At 49.9% G+C, this 22,493-nt stretch overlaps 1 protein-coding gene and 1 pseudogene across 2 annotated transcripts in view; one reads left to right on the top strand and one right to left on the bottom strand.

The window, feature by feature from the left end:
• COG7 (component of oligomeric golgi complex 7) overlaps window positions 1-22,493 on the top strand; it is a 1,349,184-nt gene that overhangs the window by 125,105 nt on the left and 1,201,586 nt on the right. The window lies entirely within an intron of this gene.
• LOC138570811 (5.8S ribosomal RNA) lies at window positions 3,433-3,582 on the bottom strand (annotated as a pseudogene).

The raw sequence follows: 22,493 nt of genomic DNA, 5'->3' as shown, positions 1-22,493 counted from the left end.
AGAGTTCCCGAACCTGATTGAAGATACTGGGGTGCATAAAGGGCAGTACATAACTTACACCAGAATTGTCAAGAGAGTATGAGCGAAGTGGCCAACAGAGGTGCTCACAGGACAACCGGATGCCACCATGGAGGCTATATATGATATTTCAGAGGGTGGGCATGAGATTTCCCGCATATACGAGCTGTTGGGGTCCAAGGTGGGGAAGGACTTGACCCAACTGAGACAACTTTGGGAGGATGAGGTGGGAGAGCCTATGTCGGATGGGCTCTGGAAAAGAGCCCAAAGATATCATAAAAAAGTGTCCCGGAACGCAAGGCTCCAGCAGATCCAACTATATGTCACACATAGAGCATATCTCACCCCCAGTAAGATCGCTAGGTTTGGTGGCCATACGACTCAGAAATGCCCTAGGTGTGGGGTGGAGGAGGCTGGGCTACTCCACATGTTTTGGGCCTGCCCTGAGGTGGGGCGGTTTTGGCAAGAAGTGAAGACACGCTTAGCAGGCACCGGTATTACACTGGAGGTGGAGTCGGCCTGGGCATGCATGCTGGGGGGATTCCCTAGGGGACGTAACTTAAGGCATATAAGCAAAATGAAAGATCTAGCATATGTCCTGGCCAAACGAAGGATAGCAATGTGCTGGAAGGCAGCCCAGAGGCCGAGGATAGAGTTGTGGTGGGCTGACCTTTTAAAATGGGCAGAGGCAGAAACGGCTGTTTGGTGGGACACGGTTTGTAGGGGAGGGGAGGAGGTAGGACCCCTAATTGAATGGAGGCCGCTGGTGGCTACCATGAGTGGCCCCCAGAGTCTGATCAGAGCGATGATGAAACGGATAAAGAGACGACGATAAACCCGCCTGAAAAATCACAGGATGATGACATGGACATATTGGCTCAGGTTAGGGGGGAGGGAGGGAATGGGACTGGACAATGCTGATTGTAACACTCTGATGCTGAATCTGATGATGGAAGTCCCAAGAATCGTAATGTTTAATGTTTGGTGTGTTATATAAAATAAAAATTGTTTTAAAAAAAAAAAAACTTTGCGGCTCCCGCCGGCTTCTCTGGGATCATTTGCATTACTGCACTGGACACCGCAAGGGCGCCCATCCCTGCCACTCTGGGTTCGGGGATCTGAACCCGACTTCCTGACGATCGGCTGAGGGCAATGGAGGCCATAGCCCATCCCTTCCGAACGGCGCTCGCCCATCTCTTAGGACTGACTGACCCATGTTCAACTTCTGTTCACATGGAACCCTTCTCCACTTCATCCTTCAAAGTTCTCGTTTTAATATTTGCTACTACAACTAAGATCTGCACCTGCGGCGGCTCCATGCGGGCCCTCGCCCCGGGCTTCTGTGCGTACAGCAGCAGCCCTCCTACTCGCCTGACTTAGCCCCCGCGGCTCTCAACGCTGGCCTGGTATGGGCCTGATGCTTCAGGGCTAGTTGATTCGACAGGTGAGTTTTTACACACTCCTTGGCGGATTCCGACTACCATGGCCACCATCCTGCTGTCTATATCAACCAACACCGTTTCTGGGGACTCATGAGCATCTACATCATGCGCCTTAACCCCGGGTGAGGTTCATCCCGCAGCGCCTGTTCTGCTTACCAAAAGTTGCCCACTGAGCACTTTCATACAATACCCGGCTCCATGCCAGCAAGCCGGGCTTCATACCCATTTAAAGTTTGAGAGCAGGTTGAGATAATTTTGGCCCCAAGACCTCTAAGCATTCGCTTTGCTAGATAAAACTGGGGTTTCCGTGCGCCAGCTATCCTGAGTGAAACTTCAGAGAGAACCAGCTACTATATCATTCGATTAGTCTTTTGCCCCTATACCCAGGTCGGATGACCGATTTACACATCAGGACCGCTACGGACCTCCACCAGGCCGAGTTCACCATCTTTCGGGTCCTATCACACACGCTCATGCATCATCTCTCTGACAGAGCGGGCGAGACGGGTCGGTGGAGGGCCCACCGCAACAGGATGCCACTTTAATCGCCGGGCACCGGCCCTCAACATCATTACATCACAGGGTTTCATTCATCCCTCTGACTCGGGCAGGCATTATACTCTTAGTCAGTGTTTCCAGACAGGTTGGGTGGTTAACCGACATCACCTCAGACCCCTGGTGCCCTTTGTGGGCCTCCCCGCCCGGCAGCACAACGTGGTTGGGGCGTATTGAGGGCAGTCCACCACAGTCGCATCGGGAGCCCCGTCTCCCGTGGCCACTCTAGCAACCCCCAAGAGGGGCCAGGACAGTTGCCGGATAAGGGCCCGGTGGCGGTCTATCTCCCTCAGCCCCGTGGACACAGCAAAACTGCTATCAGGGGGCTGTAACACTCTCTGCTGAAGCAGAGAGCCACCTGCCCCCTGGGGCCTTCCCAGCCGGTCGTGTTGCACCGATACAGAGGAAATGCGCCCTGCTGGGGCTGGATGTGCCCGGGCCGCAGACCTGCAAGGGCCTCCACCGTTCCAGGTGACCAACCTGCCTGCCGTGTTGAATCTTGTGGGTGGACTGCACAGACCCCACCAGTTTAACGCTCAAACGTTTCACACCCTCTTGAACTCTCTTCAACTTTCCCTTACGGTACTTGTTGGCCACCAGTCTCGCGCCCGTATTTAGCCTTAGAGTTTACCACACGCTTTGGGCTGCATTCCCAAGCAACCTGACTCCAAGAACACCTGATCCCGGTGTGCAAGAGGCCGCTATCGGCCTAACACCATCCGCGTGGGGAGACTCGATCAGAAGGACTTGAGCCCCCTGAGCGATGCCGGGGAGTCGGTCTTCTGTACGCCACATTTCCCACACCTGCTGCTGAATGGGGATTCGGCGCTGGGCTCTTCCCTTTTCACTGGCCTTTACTGAGGGAATCTTGGTTAGTTCCTTTTTCCTCTGCTTAGTAATATGCTTAAATTCAGCAGGTCCCCAGGTCTGATCTGAGGCCGTGGTCGGGGAGCACAAAGCTCAGAGCAGCTGGCCTCGGGCCCATACGGGGGGTTGCCCCAGCCCTTGGCGCAGGCGAGTGTATTCTGTCCCAATCTGTGACCGAAGCCCACATGGTCACGAGGTCCGCGCTCCATGGTCATCCTGCGCCGGCAGCCGTGGGACACCAAAGACAGCCACACACACAGCACGGCCAGGTGCCCCGGGGTGGGGTGAAGGTGCGCCAGGCTTTTTTAAAGCCTGCTGCCTCCGCCAACACATCCAGGGCGCGTCGGCCACCCGGCCCTCCCGAAACCAGCATGAGGAGAGGGAAACTGGGGAAGCCAGGACGCGTCGGCAATGAGCTTGCGCGCCAGATCCAAGGATCCAGCGACGGTGCTGATCGGGGTCTGACCTTAGGGGGATGAATGGAATGGGGTCCCTGCGACAGCCCCAGCCACGACCCTGGGAGTGAACCCCGGAGCGATTCATGTACAAGCGACCCTCAGACAGGCGTAGTGCCGGGAAAAACCCAGGCCACATGGTGCGTTCGACGTGTTGATCAATGTGTCCTGCAATTCACACGAATTCTCGCAGCTAGCTGCGTTCTTCATCGATGCACAAGTCGAGTGATCCACCGCCAAGAGCCACAGGCAACTTTTTTTGTCCTAGACGTCGGCCTGACCCTGCCGGTGCAGGAGAGGTTGGGGGAGGCAGCGCTGGCTGTGGTGGCAGGAGAGCCCAGCTCCCTTTCTAGCTCGGCCAAAACCATTGTGGTTTTAAAAAAAATAATAATAATAATCCAGGTGCTCAGCCTGACCGCCAGCTGCAGCAGCACAGCGCTTCCCAGGGGGATGGAGGTAGGCCGCTCCGCCACCTGCCCACACGGCCCGATCCACTCATCCTTCCCTGACCACTTCCCTTTTGGGAGGGGGGGCTGGGAGATGGAGAACGAGGCAGGCCAGAGACAGCACAGACAGGGGGTCGGGTGGGACCACTAGAGTCTTCAAACTCCAGCCCGGCTGCATAGGGCCCAGCTCCAGGTACCTGGGCAAGAGGGAAGGTCACCCACTGTGCCAGCGGGCCTGGCCATTGCTCACACACAGATGTGGGCGGCTGGAACCTTGGCGCCCACCGTCAAGTGAGCCAGCTGCACCATGGCTCAGGGCTCATGCCTGGCGTGCCGGGCGCCTGTCTGCCTGGGGAGGCACCCCTCGAGAGCAGTCAGGTTTCCCTCGGCTCCCGGCTGCACCCACTCGGGGCTTCCCTGGTGACCGGGGTGTGCCCACCAATGCCCAGCCGCTGGCAGGTCAGAGAGAGGAGTGTGCGACACGGGCCAGCGCAGATGCGGGATCAGTGAGGAGAGGGGGCTGGTTGAACACGCGCACCGGACCGCTCTGCGAGAGGTGCCCCGGGCTGTGGGTGTGCACGTCTGGGATGCAACCGAGGTCGGGCCCACGGCTCTCCCTCCCGCTGCTTCGCTGTTAATGATCCTTTATGCCCCCACCCACAAGCAGAAACCATTCACACTCAAACGCCCCATTTCTCCTTCCAAACACGTTCCAGATTCAAATGCCACCTCCCTCCTGACCTACATGCCACCATCCCTCCATCCGAACCCACACAAAGACACCAACATCCGTCCCTCCATACCTACACCAAGATGCTCCACCCCTCAGAGCCACACCCATATTCTTCATCTCTACCTCCACACTCTGATGGCGCCATTCGCCCTCTCTCTATACCCACACCCGATTACCCCATCCCTTCGACACACACATGCTCCCACCACTCCAATAAACCAACATCCTTCTCTCCAGACAAACATACCCCATATCCCTCCATTCACACCCAGATGCCCCCTTCCTTCTCACCAGAGCGCTCCAGCCCTGACCCACATGCTCCACCATTCCCTGACATGCCCCCATTATATGCCCTGTCCCTCCATTCCAGATCAACAATGCCCCCTCCGATCCAGACGCCACGATGCCCAATCCCTTCCTCAAAACCCATACCATGATGGCCCATGCTCCCTCGACACAGAAAGATGCCCCTATCCGTCCTCCGACCAATGAGCCCCAATCCTTCCCTCCAGACCCACACCAATGTGCCCCATCCCTCCCTCCAGATGCACACCAATGTGTCCTATGCCTCCCTTCATACCCACAGCAATGTCCCCATCCCTCCCTACAGACCCACACCCATGTGCACATCCCTTCCTCTCAGAACCACACCAAGATGCCCCATCCCTCCCTCTAGACCAATACCATAATGCCCCATCCTCCCTCCACATAGCAAGATGCCCCTTCCCCTTGATTCAGATGCCCATGTGCCAATCCTGAATCACATGCAGATAGCCCCAGCCAACCCCCTCTAAAACCACCCATCCTAGTATGCCCTTCTCCGCCCAGACCCACACCAATGTGCCCCGTCCCCTCCTTCCAGACCCACACCAATATGCAGTCATCCCTCCCCAGACCAATGTCCCCATCTCTCCCATCAAACCCACACCAATGTGCCCCCAACACCTCCCTACTGAGCCACACCAAGATGCCCAGTCCAACTTCCCAACCCACACCTAGATGACCCATGCCACCCTCCAGAACCACTGTGCTCCATCTCTCCCTCCAGAAACACACCCATGTGCACCATCCCTCCACCCAAATCCACACCAATGTACCCCCACCACCTCCCTCCAGAGCCACACCAAGATGCCCACCCAACTTCCCAACCCACACCTAGATGACCTATGCTACCCTCCAGACCCACTGTGCCCCATCTCTCCCTCCAGAAACACACCCATGTGCACCATCCCTCTGCCAAGATCCACACCAATGTGCCCCACCACCTCCCTCCAGAGCCACACCAATGTGCCCCCACCACCTCCCTCCAGAGCCACACCAAAATGCCCCGTCCCACTTCCCAACCCACACCTAGATGACCCATACCACCCTTCAGACACACTGTGCCCCATCTCTCCCTCCAGAACACACCCATGTGCACCATCCCTCCACCCAGATCTACACAAATGTGCCCCCACCACCTCCCTCCAGAGCCACACCAAGATGCCCCGTCCAACTTCCCAAGCCACACCTAGATGACCCATGCCACCCTCCAGACCCACTGTGCCCCATCTCTCCCTCCAGAAACACACCCATGTGCCCCACCTCCCTCCAGAGCCACACCAATGTGCCCCACCACCTCCCTCCAGAGCCACACCAAGATGCCCTGCCCAACTTCCTAACCCACACCTAGATGACCCATGCCACCCTCCAAACCCACTGTGCCCCATTTCTCCCTCCAGAAACACGCCCATGTGCACCATCCTTCCGCCAAGATCCACACCAATGTGCCCCACCACCTCCCTCCAGAGCCACACCAAGATGCCCTGTCCAACTTCCCAACCCACACCTAGATGACCCATGCCACCCTCCAAACCCACTGTGCCCCATTTCTCCCTCCAGAAACACGCCCATGTGCCCCATCCACCTCCCCCCAGAGCCACACCAATGTACCCCACCACCTCCCTCCAGAGCCACACCAAGATGCCCCGTCCAACTTCCTAACCCACACCTAGATGACCCATGCTACCCACCAGACCCACTGTGCCCCATCTCTCCCTCCAGAAACACACCCATGTGCAACATCCCTCCGCCAAGATCCACACCAATGTGCCCCACCACCTCCCGCCAGAGCCACACCAATGTGCCCCCACCACCTCCCCCCAGAGCCACACCAAAATGCCCCTTCCCACTCCCCAACCCATACCTAGATGACCCATGCCACCCTCCAGACCCACTGTGCCCCATCTCTCCCTCCAGAAAAACGCCCATGTGCCCCATCCACCTCCCTCCAGAGCCACACCAATGTGCCCCACCACCTCCCTCCAGAAACACACCAATGTGCCCCCACCACCTCACTCCAGAGCCACACCAATGGGCCCCCACCACCTCCCTCCAGAGCCACACCAATGCCCCCCCACCACCTCCCTCTAGAGCCACACCAAGATGCCCCTTCCAACTTCCCAATCCACACCTAGATGACCCATGCCACCCTCCAGACCCACTGTGCCCCATCTCTCCCTCCAGAAAAACGCCCATGTGCCCCATCCACCTCCCTCCAGAGCCACACCAGTGTGCCCCATCCACCTCCCTCCAGAGCCACACCAATGTGCCCCATCCACCTCCCTCCAGAGCCACACCAATGTGCCCCACCACCCTCCCTCCAGAAACACACCAATGTGCCCCACCACCTCCCTCCAGAGGCACACCAATGGGCCCCCACCACCTCCCTCCAGAGGCACACCAATGGGCCCCCACCACCTCCCTCCAGAGCCACACCAATGGGCCCCCACCACCTCCCTCCAGAGCACACCAAGATGCCCGTACCACTTCCCAACCCACACCTAGATGACCCATGCCACTCTCCAGACCAACTATGCCCCATCTCTCCCTCCAGAAACAAACGCATGTGCACCATCCCTCCCCCAGATCCACGCCAATGTGCCCCCACCACCTCCCCCCAGAGCCACACCAAGATGCCCCGTCCAACTTCCTAACCCACACCTAGATGACCCATGCTACTCACCAGACCCACTGTGCCCCATCTCTCCCTCCAGAAACACACCCATGTGCACTATCCCTCCGCCAAGATCCACACCAATGTGCCCCACCACCTCCCCCCAGAGCCACACCAATGTGCCCCCACCACCTCCCTCCAGACCCACTGTGCCCCATCTCTCCCTCCAGAAACACACCCATGACCTCCATCCCTCCCCAGACCCACACCACTACGTCCTATCCATCCCTCCAGACCCACACCAATGTGCCCCCTTTCTCCAGCGCCACACAAAACATGCCCCTATCCAACCATTCAGACCCCAGCAAGATGCCCAATCCCTCCCTCTAGTCCAATACCATAATGCCTGATCCTTCTTCCAAATAGCAAGATGCCCCTTCCCCCTTGCAACAGATGCCTGTGTGCCATCCCGAATCACACGCAGATAGCCCCAGCCAAGCCAACCCTCTAAAACCACGCATCCTAATAATCACACCCTCATAAAACATTAAATCACTCTATTAACCCCCGTTGATCAGTTAAACACAAGCATACACTGTCTCCCTATTCCTTTTCTTAGCCCTCCATTTCATGTTGAATAGCTGAGCATGATTTTTAAAGTAAATGTAATTTCCTGCTCGCACGTCTAAATCGGGTGTCTTGCAGGAACGTTCACGGTATCCGGAAGAAAATTCCAATTGTATTTACAGCTAAAAGCACACGAGTTGTTGCTGTTCCTGCAGCCTGGCAGCCAGAGCCTTGCCGCTCAGGACGCTCCAGGGCCTCCTAGAAATGTTCCCAGTGTTGAAATGCCAACCCCAAACGCTGCAAGCAAAAGGCAGGCAGGGTCCGGTTGCACTTGCACCGGCGGCAGCCAGAGCGTTCAAAATTCCCGCTCAGCCCCAGCCCGCTTACTGAACGTGCTCCGGAACCGCTTCTCTGCTCCGGAAAGCACACTGATGACATCAGAGGTCACGTGACGAGGGGGCGGGCCGTTGCTATGGTCCTTTTCTCGGATGGGAACTAGTCGCTACCTCTTATGCAGTTCCTGCTTCTCACTTCCTGGGAGGATGGGAACCAGACCCTGGAAGGCACAGGCACAGTGTTAGCAGAGTTGTAGTATGCAGCGTGCAAAAGAATACAGCAAAGCGAAACGAAGCGCACAGAGTATCAAATCTCCAAGCAGCCCTACAGAATAGCAGCACCCTTTTCACAGCTCCTTGTCCATTTAGTGATTTGTTGGCAATGCAGAGGGCTTTGAATTTGATTAATTCTTTCACCAGGAGCCAGTGTAAGCTTCCTAGTGCTGCCATGATGTGATCTCTTCTGTTTCGTCTCATCAGTATTCTCGCTGCAGTGTTTTGGATGCGCTGTAGTTTATTGGTGACCTGTTCTGGCATTGCAAGGTAGATGCTGTTTGCAAAGTCGATTCTTGAAAACACTAGGAAAATGATTGTGAAGGTTCTGTGTGGGAACAATAGATGGGCAGCATCCCTCTGATTAACCTAACCCAAAGATGTAGAAGCCTTTCTTTGTAATAGTGTTGACTTGTTCCAGTGAGAGTCTGTTGTCCATTAGTATTCTCAGGTTCTTTACCACATTTGATTTCTCTGGTTGGGATCCCATGCCAGGTGGCCGGTTCAGTTGTGAGTTGGCTGTGGAGTCACCGGAGGTAAGATCATTATTTCCATTTTGGCAGGATTTAATTAGAGATTGTTGGTTGTCATGCAACTGTATATATCTGTGAGGCACTTGTCGAGGGTTTCATTTGGGTCTTGAGTTGTGGCTATCTTGACGATTAGTATTACATTTTTTCCACAAACCACATCCCAATAACAAGTCAAGCAAAAAATAAACATTAAAACACTTTCAAATCTCATTTCCATCTACCTCCTCCCCTAGCTATTTTTGAAGCTTAAGGGTGTTGGTTTGAGTTCCCCCACCCGCTACCCCTCCACAGTGGTTGCATTATTGCTAGACTTCATTTACTCTGTTATTTGGTTCATCATTGCATTTCTTTCTTTATGGTCTCTTATTTCTTCTTTCTATCTTCCTTCTGTTCTGTTATGTCATCACATCTATAAATTGTACCATCTCATTGATTTATTGTAAAGCACTTTGGTGTGTAGCTTTATGGAAGCAAAATAAACTACAACCCAACCCCCATCCCTAATATTGCATACCCTGCTGCTAGCTTTAATGGTCTCTTTCATTTTCTGCTATGTTCTTTCTTAATGTCTTGTTCTGCTGCACTCGCTTCTTTGTTTTCCATTGAAGGCACTGTTTCTTGCTTTTCTTCTTGTTGGAAACTCTTTGGTTTCGTGCTCTGCCCATTTTCTTCCTGATCTCTTCTTACACCTGTGACAACGTGCCCTGCGCCTGTGTTGGTGAATGGTGGCGTTATCAAGGGGACCAAACGCTCCAGGGCTAACCCCAATATGCCACGCAAGGAATGCAGGGGCACTACATCACAGCATAGCTATTTACTCCGGCTGCTTGAAGAAAATCAAGGAGCAGCGATCTTGCAAAACAGGCATGGCCTGTACGCTCTGATTCTGCTGTGTGGGTGCTGAAACCGCTCCAGGATCTATTTAAACAAAGAGGGGGACCTGAACTAGACTGAGACAGTCAGCCAGCAACCTAAAGAACGAAAGGGTTGGAAACGTTTATTTTTAATAGCGTTCTGCATTCCCTCCTTTTTTTAGACATAACCCCTTGTCTTGCATGTGCTGATGAAGTGCCCCAAATCCCTCCAAATGTTAGTAAATTCTTATGCTGATTTCATGAAGTGAAGAAATATGAACGTGAATAGCTTGAATCCAACCATTTTCATAAGTAAGGAAAAGAGTGGAAGTGTTTGATTACTTAGATAGATTTCATGAAACAAATTCCTCGTCATCACATGTGGCGAAAACAGCAGTTCCCTTAAACCAATGCAATGGTGGTTTACTGCGTGTCTCTGCCAATCTTGTCAAAGGTGGAGTTCGTCCTACCCTTAAGGCTTACCAGGCTAACACTGGGGTCATGGGGTCCCATAATGGCTCTGCTGTCTCAGGGTTTGCCCTGTCATCAAGCACTGCATTGAGTGAACAGCATGTTTGCAGTCCCTACTGTGTTTCCCCGGCCACAACAGTATAACTCATTTATTTAGAAACTGGAATGAGTAGGTTGGTGAACTACTTAAAAATGGGTCCCCTCTCATTATGGCTTTCGATGTGCAGTAATTACATAGCTGTTGTAAATAAAATTTATATTTTTTTTAAACACATCTTAAATAATTTAAACAATTATGAATGGAAGGTTATGTGATGTATTACATTTTTTATGTATATAGATTTTGACAAACTATAAACACTAATAAAAAAAATATATATATATATATTTCTGATGTTTGTTAATCTGCTTAGAATCACATGCTGTGCATAGTCCGACATCCAGTGGTCACTGCGGAGTATTGCATCTTGTTTTTCGAAAGTCGAAAAGGGGACGTTGACATAGGCGTGTCTGTAACACTATCTCTATAGTGACGTGTAGTGTACCCAAAATCCCTCACGCGTCGAGGTCCCTCAGATTGTTTTTTTCCGCCCAGAATACTGGTTGCCTTAAGCGGAGCTCGTAAGAGACATTGCCATTGACTCGACCCTTGGTCGATTTTGTTAATTATTGTTAACTCATATCACCTCCAGCCCTCTTTCGACGGCCATTCCACTTCCCCGCCGAGCCCAGATCTTCGACAGCAGTGGTTTTTGACGGACGGTGATCCTATCGGTGCTGCCGACCACGTGGCCCGGCCTCGCCGGCCTACACAGTAGGGAGAGTGGGGGTCGGGTGGACATTTCTGTTTCTTTTAGAATGCCTTTCCTTTTCTCCCCCCTTTCTTCCCGGGTCGTTATCACTGATGACGTCCTCAGCTATGGGGAGGACTCCTTTTAGATTTTGCCCACGTTGTAAAGGCAAATTCCCGTGGAAGGACAAGCACAAGCGGTGCACCCCCGCTGCTTACCCCTCGACCACAACGAGGCCAGTTGCGTGGCCTGTAAGCTCCTTCGACCAAAAACTCTGAAGGAACGCAGGGTCAAAAGGTGGGCAGCCTACGGAATGTCGAAGGCTGATTCCTCACCCGCTGCCGATGCCGAGTGTGACGAGGGAGATAGTGATCCCTCCACCTCCGTAGCGCAGGTTGTTGACCCCCATTGGTGCGCTCTCGCCCCGTGGCGTCTGTCCCTGGCCCTGACAGGCACGGCTCCGCCCCTGCTTTTGGGGATGTACACCCCGGCCACGCTGACGGACACAAACAAGTCACTAAGCACACAACCCACAGCCATTCGTTGAGTAAATCGAAGAAGGCCTCAGCGCCAACGGAGACGCCGACACAGCTGGCTGCCTCCACCGACCGTAAGGGTCAGCAGCCCTCACCACAGCCGCATGCGCTCCTAGCGACTGGGCCGTCTAGTACTAAGGGCGCTACCACTAAAACCTCATCCGGAAGAAGGCGTCTGTCGATGGCAAGGTGCTGGCTCTGCCGAAAACTACTCACGACCAGCCCCCGATGGAGAGGATGGTCGTGGAAAGAAGCATAGCAAGGATAGTCTCCCAGGACTCTCAAAAACGGCTGGTGAAGGAGTCACCGAAGTCTGCTCAGAAGGCAAGGGAGACACCTAAAACTGGCGAAGGTATGCCGGAACTTCCCCCTAGGTCGAAGGAGAGACCCAGAGGTACTTCCCCCACCGTCGGGCCCACGGGAAGGTTTCTCCGAGGGCGACGGGGGTATCTCCTCCACTTTATGGGAGAGATCTCTCCGCCTAGAGGCGGAGGAGCAAGCCTTTCCGCCACTAGACCATTCTGGGTCATCCTACTGGACTAGGGAAACCTTTGAATCCTGTATGAACAGGCTGGATAGGTTTGTGTCCACCTCTGAACACACTATACCTAAAAGGCAAAGGGAGGTATTCCCTCAAGACTCTATAGCCAAAGTCCCAAGACTTTTCGACCCCCATAAGGAAGAACTAAACACATATGACCTCACTGAAGAGGATCCCCACTTTCAGGAAGAGGATGAATTCATAAATACTGAGGATTTACAAGACCCTGTAGGGAACTTTGAAGAAGACCTCGACATGTGCGAGCCACAGCCTTGGCAGTCCCCAGGGGCGTCAACGGACCCTGATGCTTTGGATCTGGCCTCTCCACAGACTACACCTGTCAGAGATCCCTCACCTGTGGACGATCAACCCACATTTAATACCATGCTACGCAAGGCGGCAGCACACTTTCAAATCTATACGGGGGAGGCTACCCCAGAAGTCGATTTTGTGGAAATAATAATCAAAGAAAAGCCACCTGCTAGCCAAGCCATACCTCTCCTCGCCTCCATCAAGAGACGCCTCGTTCCCTCTTTATCTACACCAGCCTTAGTTAGAGGTGTGAACCCACGGATCAAGAAGCTTTTTAGCCCCTCACCCTCAGATCCCTTATATATTAGGGGTCATTCCATACCAGATTCTCTGGTGGTGACCACCACAAGAAAGAGGGCGAGGGTTCCGCTGTCCACCAGTGAAGCACCTCCCGATAAAGAGGGGAAAAAGCTCTATGCCGTAGGGAAAAGGATTACATCCTCTGCAGCATTCGCCACGCATATTGCCAACAATACCACTCTGTTGACTAGTTATGCAGATGCCCAGTGGGGCTTGTTGTACGAAGGTCTACAAGAAGTCCCTGAGCCCTTTTCATACCCGCTTATTGGCCACCGTCACAGAAGGCACTCAAGAGAACCAAAGCATCATCAAGAATACTTTAGATGCTGCGGAAACGGCGGGCCGTTCCTTAGTCCAGGGCGTACTCCTTAAGACATGCATGGCTCAGAAACTCAGGTTTCAAGCCAGAAACGCAGGCATCCCTCATTAACAAACCCCTTGAGGATTCCAGCTTGTTGCTAAGGTGGTTGATGAAGCACTGGAAACAGCTAAGAAGGAACATGAAACATTCAAGACCCTGGACCAAATCACGAGACCCCCTAATAAGCGTGGATATGGCAATACGCACTTTTTTCATGGCCAACGACAAACTCAACAGCAGTACACCTCAGCCAGCAACTGGTCCTCCCCTCAGGGAACCAGTGGTTACAACACGCAGTATGCTCAAAGAGGACAACGTCATGTCAAAGTGTCAAATGAAGAGGTCGGGGCCCTACTCCTAGAGGCTCCCCGGCCACCACCACCAAATGACCCGAAAATTCGGGTCCCCTCCCATGCATCCCCGGTCGGGGGGCAGTTAACATCTTTTCTGCAGGCATGGGAGGGAATTACCGCAGACCGTTTGGTACTGTCAACAATAGCCCACGGTTACTGTATCGAGTTCAGCCGGTCCCCGACATTCAGACCACCAAAGGGAAGACGTCTCACAACAGAACACCTTCTTATCCTTCTTCAGGAAGTGGAATTGCTGCTGCAAAAAGGAGCCATAGAGGTCTGCCTCTGTCACAGGTAAAGGAGGGTATTTATTCAGTGTACTTCCTTATACCCAAAAAGGATCTACCCATGCACCCTGTATTAGATCTGCGCCCAGCGAACACATTTGTAAAACCTCAAAAGTTTCGTATGGTGACTCTGCAGGAAGTAATCCCACTGCTCACACAGGAGGATTACATGGCAACACTAGACATGAAAGATGCATATTTTCATATTTCAAGGTTGCCAGCGCACAGGAAATACCTCAGGTTTATGATGGAAGGCAAACACTATCAGTTCAAAGTGCTACCCTTCGGCATAGCCTCCGCGTCAAGGGTATTCACGAAGGTACTGGCAGTGGCAGCGGCACACCTGCGCAGGTTGTCCATTCCGGTTTATCCTTACCTCGACGACTTGCTCATAACAGGGAATTCTTACGAAACATGCTTCTCACATACCCAAAAGACTGTAGACCTCTTGTTCCACCTGGGCTTCTCCATCAACGAGAAGAAGTCCAGTCTAGACCCCAGCCAAGGCAAGCAATTCCTAGGGGCACTAATTTGAACAAAGGACGGCCTCATCTTCCCCTCCAACGAGAGGGTCCAAAACATTCTGTTTCAGATCCCTCAATATGTAGCCGGTCGAGAGGTGATGGTACGCAAAGCCATGCGATTGCTAGGATGGCGTCATGTATTTATTTGGTCCCTCACGCGCGCCTGCGCATGCGTCCAATGCAAGAGTGGCTCAACACCCAGTGGTGTCAGGCCAGTGGACAATGGGACGATCTAGTGGTTGTCTCGCAAGCCTTGGTTCTCTCCCTGCGGTAGTGGTCAAGGGAAAACCTTATGTTGGGGAAATCCTTCGCCACCCCCGCAGTGGACGCCCCTCTAACCACAGACGCATCCATCACAGGATGGGGGGCTCACCTATCCCATCAGACTGCTCACGGAGTTTGGACTCCAAATGTGGCATCCAAACATAAACCTGCTGGAATTGTTGGCAGTCTTCAAAGCACTGAAGGCTTTCCAGACACACCTACAAGGGAAGACAGTGCTGATCCTCACAGACAGCACCACGACCATGTACTACCTGAACAAGCAAGGGGGCACTCACTCTCCAGGACTGTCGAAGCTGTCCCAGAACATCTGGAGGTGGGGTCTCAAACACAACATGTTCCTGTTATCACAACATATACCAGAGGAACTCAATTCTCTGGCAGATGGACTCAGCAGAGACTTCCCTCTACCCACAGAATACGAATCGCGATTACACGAAGACATTGTCTCCAACGTTTTTTCGCAGAATGGAGCTACCCAGAGATAGACATGTTTGCATCTATGGAGAACACCCAATGCCAAGATTACGCCTCCAGGTACCCCCAGAACCGCTCCAAGGGGAACGGCCTCTGGATAACATTGTCAGGTAGATTTGTCTACGCTTTTCCCCCCAAATTCCCTTCTCAACAAGATAGTGCACAAGATGCACCAGGAACCAGTTACCATGATTCTGGTGGCCCCCATGTGGGCCCACCAACCCTGGTTCGCTCATCTGATGGACATGTCTCTGTCTCCGCCAGTGAAACTGCCCTGCCTGTATAACATGTTGTCACAGGACAAGGGCCGAACGCTGCATCTATGCCCGCAGACCCTGAACTTAGCAGCCTGGCTCCTGAGGTCATAGAATGTGGCCATTTGCAGCTCCCTCAAAGATGCATGGACGTTCTCTGGGAGGCTAGGAAACCAAACACTTGTTACTGCTACTCTAGTAAGTGGAAACAGTTCGTCATCTGGTGTAACTCAAAGAGCATCAACCCCCTTGACTGCTCTCCCACACATATTGTTTTATATCTGACTCACTTGCTGGACTCGGGTTTAGTCTTTAACTCTATTAAGTTCACCTAGCTGCACTCTCCGCCTACACTACGTCACAACATAAGGTGTCATGGTGGAAGGTTCCAGTTATTAAAGCTTTCATGGAGGGAGTGAAAAGAATTCACCCTCCTATATCTAACCCAGCTCCTGGATGGGATCTGAACGTCGTGTTAACCAGGCTAATGAGCTCCCCCTTTGAGCCCATGCATAAAGCGAGCCTTAAGGACCTCACTCTTAAGACTGCTTTCTTGATAGCAATCACCTCTATTAGGAGAGTGAGTGAACTACAAGCACTCTCTATCCTAGATCCCTTTGTAACAGTTCACAAAGATAAGGTGGTTCTAAGCAAAACCCCCTAGGTTTTTGTGCCGAAATTCATTTCAAAGTTTCATGTCAACCAGTCTATAGAACTACCAACGTTATTTCATAACCCTTCAAAATTGGGGGAGAAGAGCCTACACACACTCTATGTGCGCAGGGCAGTCATGTTTTATATGGAAAGAACTCGTCCGCTGAGAAAGACTAATCAGTTCTTTGTCTCAGTGGCGGCAGGAAGAGAAGGGGATGCAGTCTCCAAATCCACTATCTCTAGATGGATTGTCCGGTGCCTCACTCTCTGTTTCTCTCTTGCCAAGAGAGAACTGCCCTTCAAGCCTAGAGCACACTCTACTCGAGGCACTGGGGCATCCATAGCGTTCATTGCAAATGTTCCCCAGAGTCCATTTGCAAAGCGGCAACCTGGAGTTCTGTACACACCTTTACAAAACACTATTGTCTAGATGCTCACTCTAAATCTGATTCCCAGGTGGGACAAGCAGTACTAAAACACCTTTGTTCTACTGTTCCTTCTCACAACCCACCTCCAACTCCGGGTACTGCTCGCTAGTCTATGCACAGCATGTGATTCTAAGCAGATTAACCAGCAACAGAAAACATGCATTACTTAACGTAAGAGCATTTCTGATGGTTGTAGCTGCTTAGATTCACATGCGCCCACCCTTCCTCCCCGCTCGGATGGATGGAACATAGACGTCTTATTACTTTCTCTCTTTTCTGTACTCACGTTAGTCATAAGGCTCCCTCATGGCAGAAAAAATACAAACAGAGGAACCTCGACGCGTGAGGTATTTTGGGTACACTACACGTCACTATAGGGATAGTGTTACAGACACGCCTATGTCGAAGTCCCCTTTTCGACTTTCGAAAAACAAGATGCAATACTCCGCAGTGACCACTGGATGTCGGACTATACACAGCATGTGAATCTAAGCAGCTACAACCATCAGAAATGCTTTTACGGTAAGTAATGCATGTTATATTAAGTAAAAAAACGTTGTTAAAGGGACGTTATGGTTCCAAGTAAAACTGAAAAACCCCTGAAATTCGCCAGTTATGGTAAACTAAGCAACCATAACTCGCGCCACCACCGTGCACTGCTAAGACTAACACCACCAACATCAAAGATGACATCACAAATGTCATTGATGACATCACCGATGACATCACATGTCTGACTCCCTCTTTTTTCCTTTACTGACATGTCTAGGCCAGTAACTTTATTTATATTTTTTATTTATGTATTTATTGTGATATAGTTTAAATTATAAACTTTACACAAAACATAAAATAAATGACATATTGATATAACATAATCCAAATTCATATCATAAAGATAAAACATACAGGAAAAAATGTTAAAACATAAAAAGATCATCTTCATACATTACATATACAACAAACAATTATCAATAGAATAAAATATTGGGGTACAATTGTTCAGTCAGTTCAGTTGCTTAGAGTGTTATATCCAATCTAACTTCAATCCTCAGCCAGATGGTATACAAAGCTGTCAGCAAACGCATACTGTTGGAATTGATGCAGTGGTGCCAGAAGAGATCATCCTTGATATAATCATTATCATGGACATAACTATCCAGCAGGGGATTAAATGTGCTAGCCATCTTGGGACAGTCAGTCAGAAGATGCTTTGCCGTTTCCAACTGATCTTGAACTTGACATAGGCGGCATGTTCGCAATGTAACAGCCATCTTAGCTTTTCTTCCTGTAACCATCATCGTAGGGAGTTGCTCCAATCTAAGTAACAAGATAAACCGTCTAAGTCTAATTGATGGGCAAATATTCAGATAGCTCTGTGGTTTCTTAAAGTCTGTTGCATGAATTTATAGCTACTCAAACTCCTCAGATGTTCGAAATTCTCAATCCAATCCCAGAGCTCTATACGTTTACAAAGAGCCCTTTGAGCTTTTTCGGTGTAAGCCCCCCCCCCCCCCCTCCTTATTTTGCGACCCAATTTCAAGGTACAATTTGGACATCTGATCAATAGTTGTGCAGCTCGAATTCTCCCTGGCCATTTCTTGATGGACTGCTGTTAGTAATCCATTACTGGTATCACAAGTCATTTTTAAGTATAGAGATGCTTGCTTCTTCAATACTAATGCCTTTAGTGAGATTAAGCCCAATTCTAGCCTAATTATGGCCATTGGTATACAGGGAGGTAGGCCAAGAATACAGCACCAAAATTTACTGTCAATCACCTGTAGCCATCCTAGATCCATCTCCAATAAGGCTTCTAGTCCATTTATTATGGCCAGGGAAAAAGCCTGTAGATACAGCTGCCGGATGCCCCACAGCGTAAAGCCACACTGCTTGACAGTAAACCTGTAGAACAAGGCAGTCAACCGTGCCGCTCTAATTATGCTCACTTGTTTACAGGCCACATAATCACCAGTGACTTCAAAATCTATACCCAGGTACCGATATTGAGGAACATAGGAAATATTCACCAGGCCTACCTTAAGTGATACACGGGATACTCTCTTTTTAGTGTATCTCATGACCTTTGTTTGATTGGTAGATTGATACTAAGGCCGTTCACCTCTGCATACTCCCAGAGTGCCGCCGCTGATCTGCGTATCCCACTAATGGTATAGTCAAAAATCATCAAATCGTTGGCATATGCTAAAATGGCAAGAGGCTTTACCAATTTTAGGGGGGCAGTTGTTTGCGGCAGCTATTGCATCGGGGATATCATACACATAAAGATTGTAAATTAGAGATGCTGTAACACAACCTTGCTTCACACCCCTATTTTGTATAACATTAGCAGTAGTGTGGCCTTCTTGGTCTAATTTCAGTTTCACTGAATTATTTTGATGTAAGAGTCTTAAATAGTATATAAGACCTCTCGGACAGCCCATTATATTCAATTTCCACCACAGACGGCTTCAGGGAATAGAATCAAAGGCCGCCGAAAAGTCTATTAATAGAGCATATAGTGGAGGAGCCCCTCCTCTTAAAGCTCTAGATCGTAAGATGTCCATGATCATAATATTATGGGAGGTGGAGTATCCCTGTCTAAACCCGCTCTGAAATTTGGACAGTACACCACAACCCTCGGCCCATGCTTGTAGTTCTTTTAGCAAAAGTGAGGCAAATATCTTCCCGGTGGCATCTAACATTGAGAGCAGCCTATAGTTGCTAGGGTCAAATCTATTTCCCTTTTTGAACACAGGGATTAATATTGCCATTTGCCATGAGCAGGGTATTTTACCAGATTTTATGATTTTCTCAAATAATATTCTCAATAGGCTGGCCCAAAACTCAGGGTGCGATTTGATAACAATATTGGCCAGTCCATTAGGTCCAGGTGCTTGTGACGATTTTATCTCTTTTATTTTATTTAAGATGGATTCATATGATATATCAAACGGAGATACTAATGGAGGACTATCCAATACTGTTAATTTATTGTCTTCAACATTCCGATTTTCCTAAAATTTTTCCCAGACTCTGGCTTCAATGGGGATAGTCAATGCCCCGTTTTGCAGGCCTCGCGCCTCGCCCAGCAGGGACCAGATGTTGCGTGTATTACCTTCACATATGGTCTTCACCATTTTTTGCCAGGCCAATAATTTATCTGCTCTTCTTTTTGCTTTGATGGCCGCTCTATATCTGTTTTTAATCCCTCTAACTGTTACATAATATCTCTCCCCAAGGGCCATATCTTTTTTAGCCTTACGAAGCTCAGCTCTCGGAGATCTTTTCATATCTCTAATCACTTTGTCATAAGGCAATTTTTCCCCCTCCGTACTTATCATTGGCCCCACTGGTAATGCTGCATGCTTTTCTGCAAAAGCCTGAACCCAGTCCTCTATGCCGTCAATTGTCAGCTCGTTAAAATTAGGGAGCTTGCTATAGTCTGCCGCCCCCAGGGCCTCGATTGCCATGGAAATATGTTTATCCGACCAAGAGATCCTGGTACCGGTTTTATTAATTTTTACCATTCCTATATTGTTGGACAAAGACTGCTCTCTATGGATACTGATCTCACATTTCAATGCGGCATGATCACTCCATTCATTGGGGATCACTGACATATCCATCACCAATTGCTGAATCCTAGGACACACAAATACATAATCCAATGTACTATCAGAATTCCCATTTGACCACGTATGATGGCCAGGATAGTCACTAGTTGTACTACCATTCAGCATTACCATGTCCCAGGACTCAAACAGGTATTCCTACACTCCACCTTCAGGATCCTTTTTGTTATGGGCCATAGCTCCTCTTTTTTTTAAATCTAGGGTTCTGCATTTTACTCTCATATCCTGACATATGGCAATTAAAATCACCAACAACAATTATTCCTGTGTCTCTAGATATAAACAGCCACTTAGCCAATAGGTCCTGGAGAGTCCTGCAATTGTTTGCTTACCTTCGCCCCGGGTGGATTATATAAGCTCACTAACAGAAAAGAGCCCTTAGGTTTCTTAAGGTCTGGAATTACTTCAACTGCTATCATATTACTTTCAAAGTTGCAGTCGATCTGTCTCAAACCCAATGTATTGGCCACCCCTATTGTCAGACCACCATAAGGCCTGCCTTTTTCTCTCCTTTTTGCTGCCGAATGATATAACAAATAGCCATCCAATATTAAAGGATCAATGGCCCAAGTGCCTTGTCAGCAAAAGCAGCTATATTTATCCAGTAACTTTGTTGAACCCTCCGGAGATAGATGAGCAAAGCCTCGGCAGTTCCAAGATAGTAAGGTTAGATCTCATTGATTAGATATAATCTCAGGAAGTGCATCTACTAACCATTTTAACACTTGTTGGACTTCTGATGCAACAATCTTCTTTCCCTTAGGTAAACTTGGGTGATCTACTATTACCGGGGCAATGTCTACTTCTTCCATAGGACAGTCCGGGTCAGCTTCGTTAAGATCAGCATCTACTTCAACATCCACTGCTTTTAGAACTTGGTGTAGTGCAGATACTTTTTAGGATTAGGGCCTTTCAGGGGCTCAACAAATACAAAATCGTCAGATTTAAGGACCCGCAATTGTGGGACTGAATCTAGTCTTGTTAAAAATTCTGAACGCGATAACCATTTACTGTCCTTGCTATGGTATGAATTCTTGATCAGACATATCCTGTTTCCTCTCGTCTCCCCTTTGTTTTCCATGGGAACAGCTACTGTGACTCCTGAGTTTTCTAATTCCATAGGAAGTTTCGGTACTTCATCAGTTTTAGTGGCCTCTCCTTTGCGCCCCTCTTCCAACTCCACACTGTCTAACTCCACTTCGAGCACGTTTTCAACCACTTGTGCAGGAAGCAGCCAGCTAGTGAGGTATCCTTCTCTGGCTGCCTTCCTTTTCTTTGCTATCCCATCTCACCCTGCTCTGGTGGCGGGCGTGCCGTAGCCTTTTTGTCCTTTCTAACCCTTCTTGCTAGTCTCTGTTGTTTTCGTGAGAAAAAAGGGTCAGGGCTACACACGTCCTGCTCAATCTCCAGGTTTTCTTGCTCTTCAGATTCATTAGCAATAAGGATGGCATCTGATAGATTTGCTTCTGCATCTTCTGCTGATGTCAGTCTTCCTTTACTTTCGATAGCAAATGTCTCAGTATTAGCCAGTATACGCCCAGACAATTTAAGCAAGATTTTAAGCGCAAATTGTAATGATGCTACTGATGCCTGAATTTCTGCTATTTCTGAAGCCCCTGGAAAGGACTTATCCTGGGACTCTGCTTCCACTTCAGGCACATCCTCTATGGAGACCATTGCTAGGTTAGGTGAGATTGACAGCCTGTCTAGACCAAGTCCCACCGTTGTTGTTCTTAAAGGCGTGGTCATCGTTCTATCTGTGTGTCACTGTTATTGCTCCTTCTATCTGGGTGTGTCATAGTCCTTTGGATATTTAGGCACAAGTCTAGTAACGAGTTGTTATCTATATCCTCGAAGTCTATCGATGTTATACCCACATTATCACAATGAGCTGGTAAATCTTCTTCAATAGCAATGGAATTTATTTCACGAACTGCATTCAATGGAAAGAATTCAGTGATCACACCTTGATTTATTGGAGGCATTCTTCTTGCTTTCTTCTTTTCCTAGTTTTTTCCATTTTGACCTCCTTATTAACAAGGGTCTGATTTATGGATTTCATCTTGGATTTTCTTAAACTATATATAGATTGGTTCCGTTCTGTTCCTGCTTGCATTAGACCAGCAAGTTGTTAACCCCCTTACGTTGAACAAATGCGTTTTCAATCCACGTCAGGATCAAAGGCACAAGGCCCACAGTCTCCTGGCAAAGTTACTACACCTGTTAGTTTCTTGCCTATGTGGATTTGGTCCTTCTGGGTGTTAGCTTAAACAGAGG

The sequence above is a fragment of the Ambystoma mexicanum genome, chromosome 2q, assembly GCF_040938575.1.
Source record: "Ambystoma mexicanum isolate Mex_15411 chromosome 2q, UKY_AmexF1_1, whole genome shotgun sequence".
Taxonomy (NCBI): domain Eukaryota; kingdom Metazoa; phylum Chordata; class Amphibia; order Caudata; family Ambystomatidae; genus Ambystoma; species Ambystoma mexicanum.
This window is presented reverse-complemented; position numbering and strand designations above follow the sequence as displayed.